Source organism: Macaca mulatta, chromosome 1, assembly GCF_049350105.2.
Source record: "Macaca mulatta isolate MMU2019108-1 chromosome 1, T2T-MMU8v2.0, whole genome shotgun sequence".
Lineage (NCBI taxonomy): Eukaryota > Metazoa > Chordata > Mammalia > Primates > Cercopithecidae > Macaca > Macaca mulatta.
The window spans coordinates 90,334,608-90,352,356 of NC_133406.1; positions in this window are offsets into that span (position 1 = coordinate 90,334,608).

Consider the following 17,749-nt stretch of genomic DNA (forward strand, 5'->3'; position numbering starts at 1 on the left):
AGAAGCTTTCTGAGAAACTGCTTAGTGTTCTGCTAATTCATCTCACAGAGTTACATCGGTATTTCGTGGATCTCTTTGCTAGCCTTTTTTCTGTGGAATCTGAGAACAGATATTTCGGATCCCTTTGAAGACTATAGGGCCAAAGGAAATATCCTCCGATAACAAAGAGAAAGAAGCTGTCTGAGAAACTTCTTTGTGTTCTGCGAAATCATCTCACAGAGTTACAGCTTTCCCCTCAAGAAGCCTTTCGCTAAGACAGTTCTTGTGGAATTGGCAAAGTGATATTTGGAAGCCCATAGAGGGCTACGGTGAAAAAGGAAATATCCTCAGATGAAATCTGGAAAGAAGCTTTCTGAGAAACTGCTTAGTGTTCTGTTAATTCATCTCACAGGGTGACATCTGTATTTCGTGGATCTCTTTGCTAGCCTCCTTTCTGTGGAATCTGAGAACAGATATTTCGGATCCTTTGAAGACTATAGGGCCAAAGGAAATATCCTCCGATAACAAAGAGAAAGAAGATTTCTGAGAAACTTCTTTGTGTTCTGTGAAATCATCTCACAGAGTTACAGCTTTCCCCTCAAGAAACCATTCGCTAAGACAGATGTTGTGGAATTGGCAAAGTGATATTTGGAAGCCCATAGAGGGCTATGGTGAAAAAGGAAATATCCTCAGATGAAATCTGGAAAGAAGCTTTCTGAGAAACTGCTTAGTGTTCTGTTAATTCATCTCACAGAGTTACATCTGTATTTCGTGGATCTCTTTGCTAGCCTTATTTCTGTGGAATCTGAGAACAGATATTTCGGATCCCTTTGAAGACTATAGGGCCAAAGGAAATATCCTCCGATAAGAAAGAGAAAGAAGCTTTCTGAGAAACTTCTTTGTGTTCTGTGAAATCATCTTGCAGAGTTACAGCTTTCCCCTCAAGACGCCTTTCGCTAAGACAGTTCTTGTGGAATTGGCAAAGTGATATTTGGAAGCCCATAGAGGGCTATGGTGAAAAAGGAAATATCCTCAGATGAAATCTGGAAAGAAGCTTTCTGATAAACTGCTTAGTGTTCTGTTAATTCATCTCACAGAGTTACATCTGTATTTCGTGGATCTCTCTGCTAGCCTTATTTCTGTGGAATCTGAGAACAGATATTTCGGATCCCTTTGAAGACTATAGGGCCAAAGGAAATATCCTTCGATAACAAGGAGAAAGAAGCTTCCTGAGAAACTTCTTTGTGTTCTCTGAAATCATCTCACAGAGTTACAGCTTTCCCCGCAAGAGGCCTTTCGATAAGACAGTTCTTGTGGAATTCGCAAAGTGATATTTGGAAGCCCATAGAGGGCTATGGTGAAAAAGGAAATATCCTCAGATGAAATCTGGAAAGAAGCTTTCTGAGAAACTGCTTAGTGTTCTGTTAATTCACCTCAGAGATACATCTGTATTTCGTGGATCTCTTTGCTAGACTTATTTCTGTGGAATCTGAGAACAGATATTTCGGATCCCTTTGAAGACTATAGGGCCAAAGGAAATATCCTCCGATAACAAAGAGAAAGAAGCTTTCTGAGAAACTTCTTTGTGTTCTGTGAAATCATCTCACAGAGTTACAGCTTTCCCCTCAAGAAGACTTTCGCTAAGACAGTTCTTGTGGAATTGGCAAAGTGATATTTGGAAGCCCTTAGAGGGCTATGGTGAAAAATTAAATATCCTCAGATGAAATCTGGAAAGAAGCTTTCTGAGAAACTGCTTAGTGTTCTGCTAATTCATCTCACAGAGTTACATCTGTATTTCGTGGATCTCTTTGCTTGCCTTTTTTCTGTGGAATCTGAGAACAGATATTTCGGATCCCTTTGAAGACTATAGGGCCAAAGGAAATATCCTCCGATAACAAAGAGAAAGAAGCTGTCTGAGAAACTTCTTTGTGTTCTGCGAAATCATCTCACAGAGTTACAGCTTTCCCCTCAAGAAACCATTCGCTAAGACAGTTCTTGTGGAATTGGCAAAGTGATATTTGAAAGCCCATAGAGGGCTACGGTGAAAAAGGAAATATCCTCAGATGAAATCTGGAAAGAAGCTTTCTGAGAAACTGCTAAGTGTTCTCTTAATTCATCTCACAGAGTGACATCTGTATTTCGTGGATCTCTTTGCTAGCCTTATTTCTGAGGAATCTGAGAACAGATATTTCGGATCCCTTTGAAGACCATAGGGCCAAAGGAAATATCCTCCGATAACAAAGAGATAGAAGCTTTCTGAGAAACTTCTTTGTGTTCTGTGAAATCATCTCACAGAGTTACAGCTTTCCCCTCAATAAACCTTTCGCTAAGACAGATGTTGTGGAATTGGCAAAGTGATATTTGGAAGCCCATAGAGGGCTATGGTGAAAAAGGAAATATCCTCAGATGAAATCTGGAAAGAAGCTTTCTGAGAAACTGCTTAGTGTTCTGTTAATTCATCTCACAGAGTTACATCTGTATTTCGTGGATCTCTTTACTAGCCTTATTTCTGTGGAATCTGAGAACAGATATTTCGGATCCCTTTGAAGACTATAGGGCCAAAGGAAATATCCTCCGATAAGAAAGAGAAAGAAGCTTTCTGAGAAACTTCTTTGTGTTCTGTGAAATCATCTCGCAGAGTTACAGCTTTCCCCTCAAGACGCCTTTCGCTAAGACAGTTCTTGTGGAATTGGCAAAGTGATATTTGGAAGCCCATAGAGGGCTATGGTGAAAAAGGAAATATCCTCAGATGAAATCTGGAAAGAAGCTTTCTGATAAACTGCTTAGTGTTCTGTTAATTCATCTCACAGAGTTACATCTGTATTTCGTGGATCTCTTTGCTAGCCTTATTTCTGTGGAATCTGAGAACAGATATTTCGGATCCCTTTGAAGACTATAGGGCCAAAGGAAATATCCTTCGATAACAAGGAGAAAGAAGCTTCCTGAGAAGCTTCCTTTGTGTTCTCTGAAATCATCTCACAGAGTTACAGCTTTCCCCTCAAGAGGCCTTTCGATAAGACATTTCTTGTGGAATTCGCAAAGTGATATTTGGAAGCCCGTAGAGGGCTATGGTGAAAAAGGAAATATCCTCAGATGAAACCTGGAAAGAAGCTTTCTGAGAAACTGCTTAGTGTTCTGTTAATTCACCTCAGAGATACATCTGTATTTCGTGGATCTCTTTGCTAGACTTATTTCTGTGGAATCTGAGAACAGATATTTCGGATCCCTTTGAAGACTATAGGGCCAAAGGAAATATCCTCCGATAACAAAGAGAAAGAAGCTTTCTGAGAAACTTCTTTGTGTTCTGTGAAATCATCTCACAGAGTTACAGCTTTCCCCTCAAGAAGCCTTTCGCTAAGACAGTTCTTGTGGAATTGGCAAAGTGATATTTGGAAGCCCTTAGAGGGCTATGGTGAAAAATGAAATATCCTCAGATGAAATCTGGAAAGAAGCTTTCTGAGAAACTGCTTAGTGTTCTGCTAATTCATCTCACAGAGTTACATCTGTATTTCGTGGATCTCTTTGCTAGCCTTTTTTCTGTGGAATCTGAGAACAGATATTTCGGATCCCTTTGAAGACTATAGGGCCAAAGGAAATATCCTCCGATAAGAAAGAGAAAGAAGCTTTCTGAGAAACTTCTTTGTGTTCTGCGAAATCATCTCACAGAGTTACAGCTTTCCCCTCAAGAAGCCTTTCGCTAAGACAGTTCTTGTGGAATTGGCAAAGTGATATTTGGAAGCCCATAGAGGGCTACGGTGAAAAAGGAAATATCCTCAGATGAAATCTGGAAAGAAGCTTTCTGAGAAACTGCTTAGTGTTCTGTTAATTCATCTCACAGAGTGACATCTGTATTTCGTGGATCTCTTTGCTAGCCTTATTTCTGTGGAATCTGAGAACAGATATTTCGGATCCTTTGAAGACTATAGGGCCAAAGGAAATATCCTCCGATAACAAAGAGAAAGAAGCTTTCTGAGAAACTTCTTTGTGTTCTGTGAAATCATCTCACAGAGTTACAGCTTTCCCCTCAAGAAACCTTTCGCTAAGACAGATGTTGTGGAATTGGCAAAGTGATATTTGGAAGCCCATAGAGGGCTATGGTGAAAAAGGAAATATCCTCAGATGAAATCTGGAAAGAAGCTTTCTGAGAAACTGCTTAGTGTTCTGTTAATTCATCTCACAGAGTTACATCTGTATTTCGAGGATCTCTTTGCTAGCCTTATTTCTGTGGAATCTGAGAACAGATATTTCGGATCCCTTTGAAGACTATAGGGCCAAAGGAAATATCCTCCGATAAGAAAGAGAAAGAAGCTTTCTGAGAAACTTCTTTGTGTTCTGTGAAATCATCTCGCAGAGTTACAGCTTTCCCCTCAAGACGCCTTTCGCTAAGACAGTTCTTGTGGAATTGGCAAAGTGATATTTGGAAGCCCATAGAGGGCTTTGGTGAAAAAGGAAATATCCTCAGATGAAATCTGGAAAGAAGCTTTCTGATAAACTGCTTAGTGTTCTGTTAATTCATCTCACAGAGTTACATCTGTATTTCGTGGATCTCTTTGCTAGCCTTATTTCTGTGGAATCTGAGAACAGATATTTCGGATCCCTTTGAAGACTATAGGGCCAAAGGAAATATCCTTCGATAACAAGGAGAAAGAAGCTTCCTGAGAAACTTCTTTGTGTTCTCTGAAATCATCTCACAGAGTTACAGCTTTCCCCTCAAGAGGCCTTTCGATAAGACAGTTCTTGTGGAATTCGCAAAGTGATATTTGGAAGCCCATAGAGGGCTATGGTGAAAAAGGAAATATCCTCAGATGAAATCTGGAAAGAAGCTTTCTGAGAAACTGCTTAGTGTTCTGTTAATTCACCTCAGAGATACATCTGTATTTCGTGGATCTCTTTGCTAGACTTATTTCTGTGGAATCTGAGAACAGATATTTCGGATCCCTTTGAAGACTATAGGGCCAAAGGAAATATCCTCCGATAACAAAGAGAAAGAAGCTTTCTGAGAAACTTCTTTGTGTTCTGTGAAATCATCTCACAGAGTTACAGCTTTCCCCTCAAGAAGACTTTCGCTAAGACAGTTCTTGTGGAATTGGCAAAGTGATATTTGGAAGCCCTTAGAGGGCTATGGTGAAAAATGAAATATCCTCAGATGAAATCTGGAAAGAAGCTTTCTGAGAAACTGCTTAGTGTTCTGCTAATTCATCTCACAGAGTTACATCTGTATTTCGTGGATCTCTTTGCTAGCCTTTTTTCTGTGGAATCTGAGAACAGATATTTCGGATCCCTTTGAAGACTATAGGGCCAAAGGAAATATCCTCCGATAACAAAGAGAAAGAAGCTGTCTGAGAAACTTCTTTGTGTTCTGCGAAATCATCTCACAGAGTTACAGCTTTCCCCTCAAGAAGCCTTTCGCTAAGACAGTTCTTGTGGAATTGGCAAAGTGATATTTGGAAGCCCATAGAGGGCTACGGTGAAAAAGGAAATATCTTCAGATGAAATCTGGAAAGAAGCTTTCTGAGAAACTGCTTAGTGTTCTGTTAATTCATCTCACAGAGTGACATCTGTATTTCGTGGATCTGTTTGCTAGCCTCCTTTCTGTGGAATCTGAGAACAGATATTTCGGATCCTTTGAAGACTATAGGGCCAAAGGAAATATCCTCCGATAACAAAGAGAAAGAAGCTTTCTGAGAAACTTCTTTGTGTTCTGTGAAATCATCTCACAGAGTTACAGCTTTCCCCTCAAGAAACCTTTCGCTAAGACAGTGTTTGTGGAATTGGCAAAGTGATATTTGGAAGCCCATAGAGGGCTATGGTGAAAAAGGAAATATCCTAAGATGAAATCTGGAAATAAGCTTTCTGAGAAACTGCTTAGTGTTCTGTTAATTCATCTCACAGAGTTACATCTGTATTTCGTGGATCTCTTTGCTAGCCTTATTTCTGTGGAATCTGTGAACAGATATTTCGGATCCCTTTGAAGACTATAGGGCCAAAGGATATATCCTCCGATAACAAAGAGAAAGAAGCTTTCTGAGAAACTTCTTTGTGTTCTGTGAAATCATCTCACAGAGTTACAGCTTTCCCCACAAGAAGCCTTTCGCTAAGACAGTTCTTGTGTAATTGGCAAAGTGATATTTGGAAGCCCATAGAGGGCCATGGTGAAAAAGGATAAATCCTCAGATGAAATCTGGAAAGAAGCTTTCTGAGAAACTGCTTAGTGTTCTGTTAATTCATCTCAAAGCGTTACATCTGTATTTCGTGGATCTCTTTGCTAGCCTTATTTCTGTGGAATCTGAGAACAGATATTTCGGATCCCTTTGAAGACTATAGGGCCAAAGGAAATATCCTCCGATAACAAAGAGAAAGAATCTTTCTGAGAAACTTCTTAGTGTTCTGTGAAATCATCTCACAGAGTTACAGCTTTCCCCTCAAGAAGCCTTTCGCTAAGACAGTTCTTGTGGAATTGGCAAAGTGATATTTGGAAGCCCATAGAGGGCTATGGTGAAAAAGGAAATATACTCAGATGAAATCTGGAAAGAAGCTTTCTGAGAAACTGCTCTGTGATGTGTGACTTCCACTCACAGAGTTACATCTGTATTTCGTGAATCTCTTTGCTAGCCTTATTTCTGTGGAATCTGAGAACAGATATTTCGGATCCCTTTGAAGACTATAGGGCCAAAGGAAATATCCTCCGATAACAAAGGGAAAGAAGCTTTCTGAGAAACTTCTTTGTGTTATGTGAAATCATCTCACAGAGTTACAGTTTTCCCCTCAAGAAGCCTTTCGCTAAGACAGTTCTTGTGGAATTGGCAAAGTGATATTTGGAATCCCATAGAGGGCTACGGTGAAAAAGGAAATATCCTCAGATGTAATCTGGAAAGAAGCTTTCTGAGAAATTGCTTAGTGTTCTGTTAATTCATCTCACAGAGTTACATCTGTATTTCGTGGATCTCTTTGCTAGCCTTATTTCTGTGGAATCTGAGAACAGATATTTCGGATCCCTTTGAAGACTATAGGGCCAAAGGAAATATCCACCGATAACAAAGAGAAAGAAGCTTCCTGAGAAACTTCTATGTGTTCTCTGAAATCATCTCACAGAGTAACAGCTTTCCCCTCAAGAAGCCTTTCGATAAGACAGTTCTTGTGGAATTCGCAATGTGATATTTGGAAGCCCCTAGAGGGCTATGGTGAAAAAGGAAATATCCTCAGATGAAATCTGGAAAGAAGCTTTCTGAGAAACTGCTTAGTGTTCTGTTAATTCACCTCACAGAGTTACATCTGTATTTCGTGGATCTCTTTGCTAGACTTATTTTTGTGGAATCTGAGAACAGATATTTCGGATCCCTTTGAAGACTATAGGGCCAAAGGAAATATCCTCCGATAACAAAGAGAAAGAAGCTTTCTGAGAAACTTCTTTGTGTTCTGTGAAATCATCTCAAAGAGTTACAGCTTTCCCCTCAAGAAGCCTTTCGCTAAGACAGTTCTTGTGGAATTGGCAAAGTGATATTTGGAAGCCCTTAGAGGGCTATGGTGAAAAAGGAAATATCCTCAGATGAAATCTGGAAAGAAGCTTTCTGAGAAACTGCTTAGTGTTCTGTTAATTCATCTCACAGAGTTACATCTGTATTTCGTGGATCTCTTTGCTAGCCTTTTTTCTGTGGAATCTGAGAACAGATATTTCGGATCCCTTTGAAGACTATTGGGCCAAAGGAAATATCCTCCGATAACAAAGAGAAAGAAGCTGTCTGAGAAACTTCTTTGTGTTCTGCGAAATCATCTCACAGAGTTACAGCTTTCCCCTCAAGAAGCCTTTCGCTAAGACAGTTCTTGTGGAATTGGCAAAGTGATATTTGGACGCCCATAGAGGGCTACGGTGAAAAAGGAAATATCCTCAGATGAAATCTGGAAAGAAGCTTTCTGAGAAACTGCTTAGTGTTCTCTTAATTCATCTCACAGAGTGACATCTGTATTTCGTGGATCTCTTTGCTAGCCTTATTTCTGTGGAATCTGAGAACAGATATTTCGGATCCCTTTGAAGACTATAGGGCCAAAGGAAATATCCTCCGATAACAAAGAGAAAGAAGCTTTCTGAGGAACTTCTTTGTGTTCTGTGAAATCATCTCAAAGAGTTACAGCTTTCCCCTCAAGAAGCCTTTCGCTAAGACAGTTCTTGTGGAATTGGCAAAGTGATATTTGGAAGCCCATAGAGGGCTATGATGAAAAAGGAAATATCCTCAGATGAAATCTGGTAAGAAGCTTTCTGAGAAACTGCTTAGTGTTCTGTTAATTCATCTCACAGAGTGACATCTGTATTTCGTGGATCTCTTTGCTAGCCTTATTTCAGTGGAATCTGAGAACAGATATTTCGGATCCCTTTGAAGACTATAGGGCCAAAGGAAATATCCTCCGATAACAAAGAGAAAGAAGCTTTCTGAGAAACTTCTTTGTGTTCTGTGAAATCATCTCACAGAGTTACAGCTTTCCCCTCAAGAAACCTTTCGCTAAGACAATTGTTGTGGAATTGGCAAAGTGATATTTGGAAGCCCATAGAGGGCTACGGTGAAAAAGGAAATATCCTCAGATGAAATCTGGAAAGAAGCTTTCTGAGAAACTGCTTAGTGTTCTCTTAATTCATCTCACAGAGTGACATCTGTATTTCGTGGATCTCTTTGCTAGCCTTATTTCTGTGGAATCTGAGAACAGATATTTCGGATCCCTTTGAAGACTATAGGGCCAAAGGAAATATCCTCCGATAACAAAGAGATAGAAGCTTTCTGAGAAACTTCTTTGTGTTCTGTGAAATCATCTCACAGAGTTACAGCTTTCCCCTCAAGAAACCTTTCGCTAAGACAGTTGTTGTGGAATTGGCAAAGTGATATTTGGAAGCCCATAGAGGGCTATGGTGAAAAAGGAAATATCCTCAGATGAAATCTGGAAAGAAGCTTTCTGAGAAACTGCTTAATGTTCTGTTAATTCATCTCACAGAGTTACATCTGTATTTCGTGGATCTCTTTGCTAGCCTTATTTCTGTGGAATCTGAGAACAGATATTTCGGATCCCTTTGAAGACTATAGGGCCAAAGGAAATATCCTCCGATAACAAAGAGAAAGAAGCTTTCTGAGGAACTTCTTTGTGTTCTTTGAAATCATCTCACAGATTTACAGCTTTCCCCTCAAGAAGCCTTTCGCTAAGACAGTGTTTGTGGAATTGGCAAAGTGATATTTGGAAGCCCATAGAGGGCTATGTTGAAAAAGGAAATATCCTCAGATGAAATCTGGAAAGAAGCTTTCTGAGAAACTGCTTAGTGTTCTGTTAATTCATCTCACAGAGTGACATCTGTATTTCGTGGATCTCTTTGCTAGCCTTATTTCTGTGGAATCTGAGAACAGATATTTCGGATCCCTTTGAAGACTATAGGGCCAAAGGAAATATCCTCCGATAACAAAGAGAAAGAATCTTTCTGAGAAACTTCTTAGTGTTCTGTGAAATCATCTCACAGACTTACAGCTTTCCTCTCAAGAAGCCTTTCGCTAAGACAGTTCTTGTGGAATTGGCAAAGTGATATTTGGAAGCCCATAGAGGGCTATGGTGAAAAAGGAAATATCCTCAGATGAAATCAGGAAAGAAGCTTTCTGAGAAACTGCTCTGTAATGTGTGACTTCCACTCACAGAGTTACATCTGTATTTCGTGAAACTCTTTGCTAGCCTTATTTCTGTGGAATCTGAGAACAGATATTTCGGATCCCTTTGAAGACTATAGGGCCAAAGGAAATATCCTCCGATAACAAAGAGAAAGAAGCTTTCTGAGAAACTTCTTTGTGTTCTGTGAAATCATCTCACAGAATTACAGCTTTCCCCTCAAGAAGCCTTTCGCTAAGACAGTTCTTGTGGAATTGGCAAAGTGATATTTGGAAGCCCATAGAGGGCTATGGTGAAAAAGGAAATATCCTCAGATGAAATCTGGAAAGAAGCTTTCTGAGAAACTGCTCTGTGATGTGAGACTTCCACTCACACAGTTACATATTTATTTCGTGAACCTCTTTGCTAGCCTTATTTCTGTGGAATCTGAAAACAGATATTTCGGATCCCATTGAAGACTATAGGGCCAAAGGAAATATCCTCCGATAACAAAGAGAAACAAACTTTCTGAGAAACTTCCTTGTGTTCTGTGAAATCATCTCACAGAGTTACAGCTTTCCCCTCAAGAAGCCTTTCGCTAAGACAGTTCTTGTGGAATTGGCAAAGTGATATTTGGAAACCCTTAGAGGGTTATGGTGAAAAAGGAAATATCCTCAGATGAAATCTGGAAAGAAGCTTTCTGAGAAACTGCTTAATGTTCTGTTAATTCATCTCACAGAGTGACATCTGTATTTCGTGGATCTCTTTGCTAGCCTTATTTCTGTGGAATCTGAGAACAGATATTTCGGATCCCTTTGAAGACTATAGGGCCAAAGGAAATATCCTCCGATAACAAAGAGAAAGAAGCTTTCTGAGGAACTTCTTTGTGTTCTTTGAAATCATCTCACAGAGTTACAGCTTTCCCCTCAAGAAGCCTTTCGCTAAGACAGTTCTTGTGGAATTGGCAAAGTGATATTTGGAAGCCCATAGAGGGCTATGTTGAAAAAGGAAATATCATCAGATGAAATCTGGTAAGAAGCTTTCTGAGAAACTGCTTAGTGTTCTGTTAAATCATCTCACAGAGTGACATCTGTATTTCGTGGATCTCTTTGCTAGCCTTATTTCTGTGGAATCTGAGAACAGATATTTCGGATCCCTTTGAAGACTATAGGGCCAAAGGAAATATCCTCCGATAACAAAGAGAAAGAAGCTTTCTGAGAAACTTCTTTGTGTTCTGTGAAATCATCTCACAGAGTTACAGCTTTCCCCTCAAGAAACCTTTCGCTAAGACAATTGTTGTGGAATTGGCAAAGTGATATTTGGAAGCCCATAGAGGGATATGGTGAAAAAGGAAATATCCTCAGATGAAATCTGGAAAGAAGCTTTCTGAGAAACTGCTTAGTGTTCTGTTAATTCATCTCACAGAGTTACATCTGTATTTCGTGGATCTCTTTGCTAGCCTTATTTCTGTGGAATCTGAGAACAGATATTTCGGATCCCTTTGAAGACTATAGGGCCAAAGAAAATATCCTCCAATAACAAAGAGAAAGAATCTTTCTGAGAAACTTCTTAGTGTTCTGTGAAATCATCTCACAGAGTTACAGCTTTCCTCTCAAGAAGCCTTTCGCTAAGACAGTTCTTGTGGAATTGGCAAAGTGATATTTGGAAGCCCATAGAGGGCTATGGTGAAAAAGGAAATATCCTCAGATGAAATCTGGAAAGAAGCTTTCTGAGAAACTGCTTAATGTTCTGTTAATTCATCTCACAGAGTTACATCTGTATTTCGTGGATCTCTTTGCTAGCCTTATTTCTGTGGAATCTGAGAACAGATATTTCGGATCCCTTTGAAGACTATAGGGCCAAAGGAAATATCCTCCGATAACAAAGAGAAAGAAGCTTTCTGAGAAACTTCTTTGTGTTCTGTGAAATCATCTCACAGAGTTAGAGCTTTCCCCTCAAGAAGCCTTTCGCTAAGACAGTTCTTGTGGAATTGGCAAAGTGATATTTGGAAGCCCATAGAGGGCTATGTTGAAAAAGGAAATATCCTCAGATGAAATCTGGTAAGAAGCTTTCTGAGAAACTGCTTAGTGTTCTGTTAATTCATCTCACAGAGTGACATCTGTATTTCGTGGATCTCTTTGCTAGCCTTATTTCTGTGGAATCTGAGAACAGATATTTCGGATCCCTTTGAAGACTATAGGGCCAAAGGAAATATCCTCCGATAACAAAGAGAAAGAAGCTTTCTGAGAAACTTCTTTGTGTTCTGTGAAATCATCTCACAGAGTTACAGCTTTCCCCTCAGGAAACCTTTCGCTAAGACAATTGTTGTGGAATTGGCAAAGTGATATTTGGAAGCCCGTAGAGGGATATGGTGAAAAAGGAAATATCCTCAGATGAAATCTGGAAAGAAGCTTTCTGAGAAACTGCTTAGTGTTCTGTTAATTCATCTGACAGAGTTACATCTGTATTTCGTGGATCTCTTTGCTAGCCTTATTTCTGTGGAATCTGAGAACAGATATTTCGGATCCCTTTGAAGACTATAGGGCCAAAGGAAATATCCTCCGATAACAAAGAGAAAGAAGCTTTCTGAGAAACTTCTTAGTGTTCTGTGAAATCATCTCACAGAGTTACAGCTTTCCTCTCAAGAAGCCTTTCGCTAAGACAGTTCTTGTGGAATTGGCAAAGTGATATTTGGAAGCCCATAGAGGGCTATGGTGAAAAAGGAAATATCCTCAGATGAAATCTGGAAAGAAGCTTTCTGAGAAACTGCTCTGTGATGTGAGACTTCCACTCACACAGTTACATATTTATTTCGTGAACCTCTTTGCTAGCCTTATTTCTGTGGAATCTGAAAACAGATATTTCGGATCCCATTGAAGACTATAGGGCCAAAGGAAATATCCTCCGATAACAAAGAGAAACAAACTTTCTGAGAAACTTCCTTGTGTTCTGTGAAATCATCTCACAGAGTTACAGCTTTCCCCTCAAGAAGCCTTTCGCTAAGACAGTTCTTGTGGAATTGGCAAAGTGATATTTGGAAACCCTTAGAGGGTTATGGTGAAAAAGGAAATATCCTCAGATGAAATCTGGAAAGAAGCTTTCTGAGAAACTGCTTAATGTTCTGTTAATTCATCTCACAGAGTGACATCTGTATTTCGTGGATCTCTTTGCTAGCCTTATTTCTGTGGAATCTGAGAACAGATATTTCGGATCCCTTTGAAGACGATAGGGCCAAAGGAAATATCCTCCGATAACAAAGAGAAAGAAGCTTTCTGAGGAACTTCTTTGTGTTCTTTGAAATCATCTCACAGAGTTACAGCTTTCCCCTCAAGAAGCCTTTCGCTAAGACAGTTCTTGTGGAATTGGCAAAGTGATATTTGGAAGCCCATAGAGGGCTATGTTGAAAAAGGAAATATCATCAGATGAAATCTGGTAAGAAGCTTTCTGAGAAACTGCTTAGTGTTCTGTTAATTCATCTCACAGAGTGACATCTGTATTTCGTGGATCTCTTTGCTAGCCTTATTTCTGTGGAATCTGAGAACAGATATTTCGGATCCCTTTGAAGACTATAGGGCCAAAGGAAATATCCTCCGATAACAAAGAGAAAGAAGCTTTCTGAGAAACTTCTTTGTGTTCTGTGAAATCATCTCACAGAGTTACAGCTTTCCCCTCAAGAAACCTTTCGCTAAGACAATTGTTGTGGAATTGGCAAAGTGATATTTGGAAGCCCATAGAGGGATATGGTGAAAAAGGAAATATCCTCAGATGAAATCTGGAAAGAAGCTTTCTGAGAAACTGCTTAGTGTTCTGTTAATTCATCTCACAGAGTTACATCTGTATTTCGTGGATCTCTTTGCTAGCCTTATTTCTGTGGAATCTGAGAACAGATATTTCGGATCCCTTAGAAGACTATAGGGCCAAAGAAAATATCCTCCAATAACAAAGAGAAAGAATCTTTCTGAGAAACTTCTTAGTGTTCTGTGAAATCATCTCACAGAGTTACAGCTTTCCTCTCAAGAAGCCTTTCGCTAAGACAGTTCTTGTGGAATTGGCAAAGTGATATTTGGAAGCCCATAGAGGGCTATGGTGAAAAAGGAAATATCCTCAGATGAAATCTGGAAAGAAGCTTTCTGAGAAACTGCTTAATGTTCTGTTAATTCATCTCACAGAGTTACATCTGTATTTCGTGGATCTCTTTGCTAGCCTTATTTCTGTGGAATCTGAGAACAGATATTTCGGATCCCTTTGAAGACTATAGGGCCAAAGGAAATATCCTCCGATAACAAAGAGAAAGAAGCTTTCTGAGAAACTTCTTTGTGTTCTGTGAAATCATCTCACAGAGTTAGAGCTTTCCCCTCAAGAAGCCTTTCGCTAAGACAGTTCTTGTGGAATTGGCAAAGTGATATTTGGAAGCCCATAGAGGGCTATGTTGAAAAAGGAAATATCCTCAGATGAAATCTGGTAAGAAGCTTTCTGAGAAACTGCTTAGTGTTCTGTTAATTCATCTCACAGAGTGACATCTGTATTTCGTGGATCTCTTTGCTAGCCTTATTTCTGTGGAATCTGAGAACAGATATTTCGGATCCCTTTGAAGACTATAGGGCCAAACGAAATATCCTCCGATAACAAAGAGAAAGAAGCTTTCTGAGAAACTTCTTTGTGTTCTGTGAAATCATCTCACAGAGTTACAGCTTTCCCCTCAGGAAACCTTTCGCTAAGACAATTGTTGTGGAATTGGCAAAGTGATATTTGGAAGCCCGTAGAGGGATATGGTGAAAAAGGAAATATCCTCAGATGAAATCTGGAAAGAAGCTTTCTGAGAAACTGCTTAGTGTTCTGTTAATTCATCTGACAGAGTTACATCTGTATTTCGTGGATCTCTTTGCTAGCCTTATTTCTGTGGAATCTGAGAACAGATATTTCGGATCCCTTTGAAGACTATAGGGCCAAAGGAAATATCCTCCGATAACAAAGAGAAAGAATCTTTCTGAGAAACTTCTTAGTGTTCTGTGAAATCATCTCACAGAGTTACAGCTTTCCTCTCAAGAAGCCTTTCGCTAAGACAGTTCTTGTGGAATTGGCAAAGTGATATTTGGAAGCCCATAGAGGGCTATGGTGAAAAAGGAAATATCCTCAGATGAAATCTGGAAAGAAGCTTTCTGAGAAACTGCTTAATGTTCTGTTAATTCATCTCACAGAGTTACATCTGTATTTCGTGGATCTCTTTGCTAGCCTTATTTCTGTGGAATCTGAGAACAGATATTTCGGATCCCTTTGAAGACTATAGGGCCAAAGGAAATATCCTCCGATAACAAAGAGAAAGAAGCTTTCTGAGAAACTTCTTTGTGTTCTGTGAAATCATCTCACAGAGTTAGAGCTTTCCCCTCAAGAAGCCTTTCGCTAAGACGGTTCTTGTGGAATTGGCAAAGTGATATTTGGAAGCCCATAGAGGGCTATGTTGAAAAAGGAAATATCCTCAGATGAAATCTGGTAAGAAGCTTTCTGAGAAACTGCTTAGTGTTCTGTTAATTCATCTCACAGAGTGACATCTGTATTTCGTGGATCTCTTTGCTAGCCTTATTTCTGTGGAATCTGAGAACAGATATTTCGGATCCCTTTGAAGACTATAGGGCCAAAGGAAATATCCTACGATAACAAAGAGAAAGAAGCTTTCTGAGAAACTTCTTTGTGTTCTGTGAAATCATCTCACAGAGTTACAGCTTTCCCCTCAGGAAACCTTTCGCTAAGACAATTGTTGTGGAATTGGCAAAGTGATATTTGGAAGCCCGTAGAGGGATATGGTGAAAAAGGAAATATCCTCAGATGAAATCTGGAAAGAAGCTTTCTGAGAAACTGCTTAGTGTTCTGTTAATTCATCTGACAGAGTTACATCTGTATTTCGTGGATCTCTTTGCTAGCCTTATTTCTGTGGAATCTGAGAACAGATATTTCGGATCCCTTTGAAGACTATAGGGCCAAAGGAAATATCCTCCGATAACAAAGAGAAAGAAGCTTTCTGAGAAACTTCTTAGTGTTCTGTGAAATCATCTCACAGAGTTACAGCTTTCCTCTCAAGAAGCCTTTCGCTAAGACAGTTCTTGTGGAATTGGCAAAGTGATATTTGGAAGCCCATAGAGGGCTATGATGAAAAAGGAAATATCCTCAGATGAAATCAGGAAAGAAGCTTTCTGAGAAACTGCTCTGTGATGTGTGACTTCCACTCACAGAGTTACATCTGTATTTCGTGGTTCTCTTTGCTAGCCTTATTTCTGTGGAATCTGAGAACAGATATTTCGGATCCCTTTGAAGACTATAGGGCCAAAGGAAATATCCTCCGATAACAAAGAGAAAGAAGCTTTCTGAGAAACTTCTTTGTGTTCGGTGAAATCATCTCACAGAATTACAGCTTTCCCCTCAAGAAGCCTTTCGCTAAGACAGTTCTTGTGGAATTGGCAAAGTGACATTTGGAAGCCAATAGAGGGCTATGGTGAAAAAGGAAATATCCTCAGATGAAATCTGGAAAGAAGCTTTCTGAGAAACTGCTTAGTGTTCTGTTAATTCTTCTCACAGAGTTATATCTGTATTTCGTTGATCTCTTTGCTAGCCTTATTTCTGTGGAATCTGAGAACAGATATTTCGGATCCCTTTAAGACAATAGGGCCAAAGGAAATATCCTCCGATAACAAAGAGAAAGAAGCTTTCTGAGAAACTTCTTTGTGTTCTGTGAAATCATCTCACAGAGTTACAGCTTTCCCCTCAAGAAGCCTTTCGCTAAGACAGTTCTTGTGGAATTGGCAAAGTGATATTTGGAAGCCCATAGAGGGCTATGGTGAAAAAGGAAATATCCTCAGATGAAATCTGGAAAGAAGCTTTCTGAGAAACTGCTCTGTGATGTGAGACTTCCACTCACAGAGTTACATATGTATTTCGTGAATCTCTTTGCTAGCCTTATTTCTGTGGAATCTGAAAACAGATATTTCGGATCCCATTGAAGACTATAGGGCCAAAGGAAATATCCTCCGATAACAAAGAGAAAGAAGCTTTCTGAGAAACTTCTTTGTGTTCTGTGAATTCATCTCACAGAGTTACAGCTTTGCCCTCAAGAAGCCTTTCGCTAAGACAGTTCTTGTGGAATTGGCAAAGTGATATTTGGAAACCCTTAGAGGGCTATGGTGAAAAAGGAAATATCCTCAGATGAAATCTGGAAAGAAGCTTTCTGAGAAACTGCTTAGTGTTCTGTTAATTCACCTCACAGAGTTACATCTGTATTTCGTGGATCTCTTTGCTAGCCTTATTTCTGTGGAATCTGAGAACACATATTTCGGATCCCTTTGAAGACTATAGGGCCAAAGGAAATATCCTCCGATAACAAAGAGAAAGAAGCTGTCTGAGAAACTTCTTTGTGTTCTGTGAAATCATCTCACAGAGTTACAGCTTTCCCCTCAAGAAGCCTTTCGCTAAGACAGTTCTTGTGGAATTGGCAAAGTGATATTTGGAAGCCCATAGAGGGCTATGGTGAAAAAGGAAATATCCTCAGATGAAATCTGGAAAGAAGCTTTCTGAGAAACTGCTTAGTGTTCTGTTAATTCATCTCACAGAGTTACATCTGTATTTCGTGGATCTCTTTGCTAGCCTTTTTTCTGTGGAATCTGAGAACAGATATTTCGGATCCCTTTGAAGACTATAGGGCCAAAGGAACTATCCTCCGATAAGAAAGAGAAAGAAGATTTCTGAGAAACTTCTTTGTGTTCTGTGAAATCATCTCACAGAGTTACAGCTTTCCCCTCAAGAAGCCTTTCGCTAAGACAGTTCTTGTGGAATTGGCAAAGTGATATTTGGAAGCCCATAGAGGGCTATGGTGAAAAAGGAAATATCCTCAGATGAAATCTGGAAAGAAGCTTTCTGAGAAACTGCTTAGTGTTCTGTTAATTCATTTCACAGAGTTACATCTGTATTCCGTGGATCTCTTTGCTAGCCTTATTTCTGTGTAATCTGAGAACAGATATTTCGGATCCCTTTGAAGACTATAGGGCCAAAGGAAATATCCTCCGATAACAAAGAGCAACAAGCTTTCTGAGAAACTTCTTTTTGTTCTGTTAAATCATCTCACAGAGTTACAGCTTTCCCCTCAAGAAGCCTTTCGCTAAGACAGTTCTTG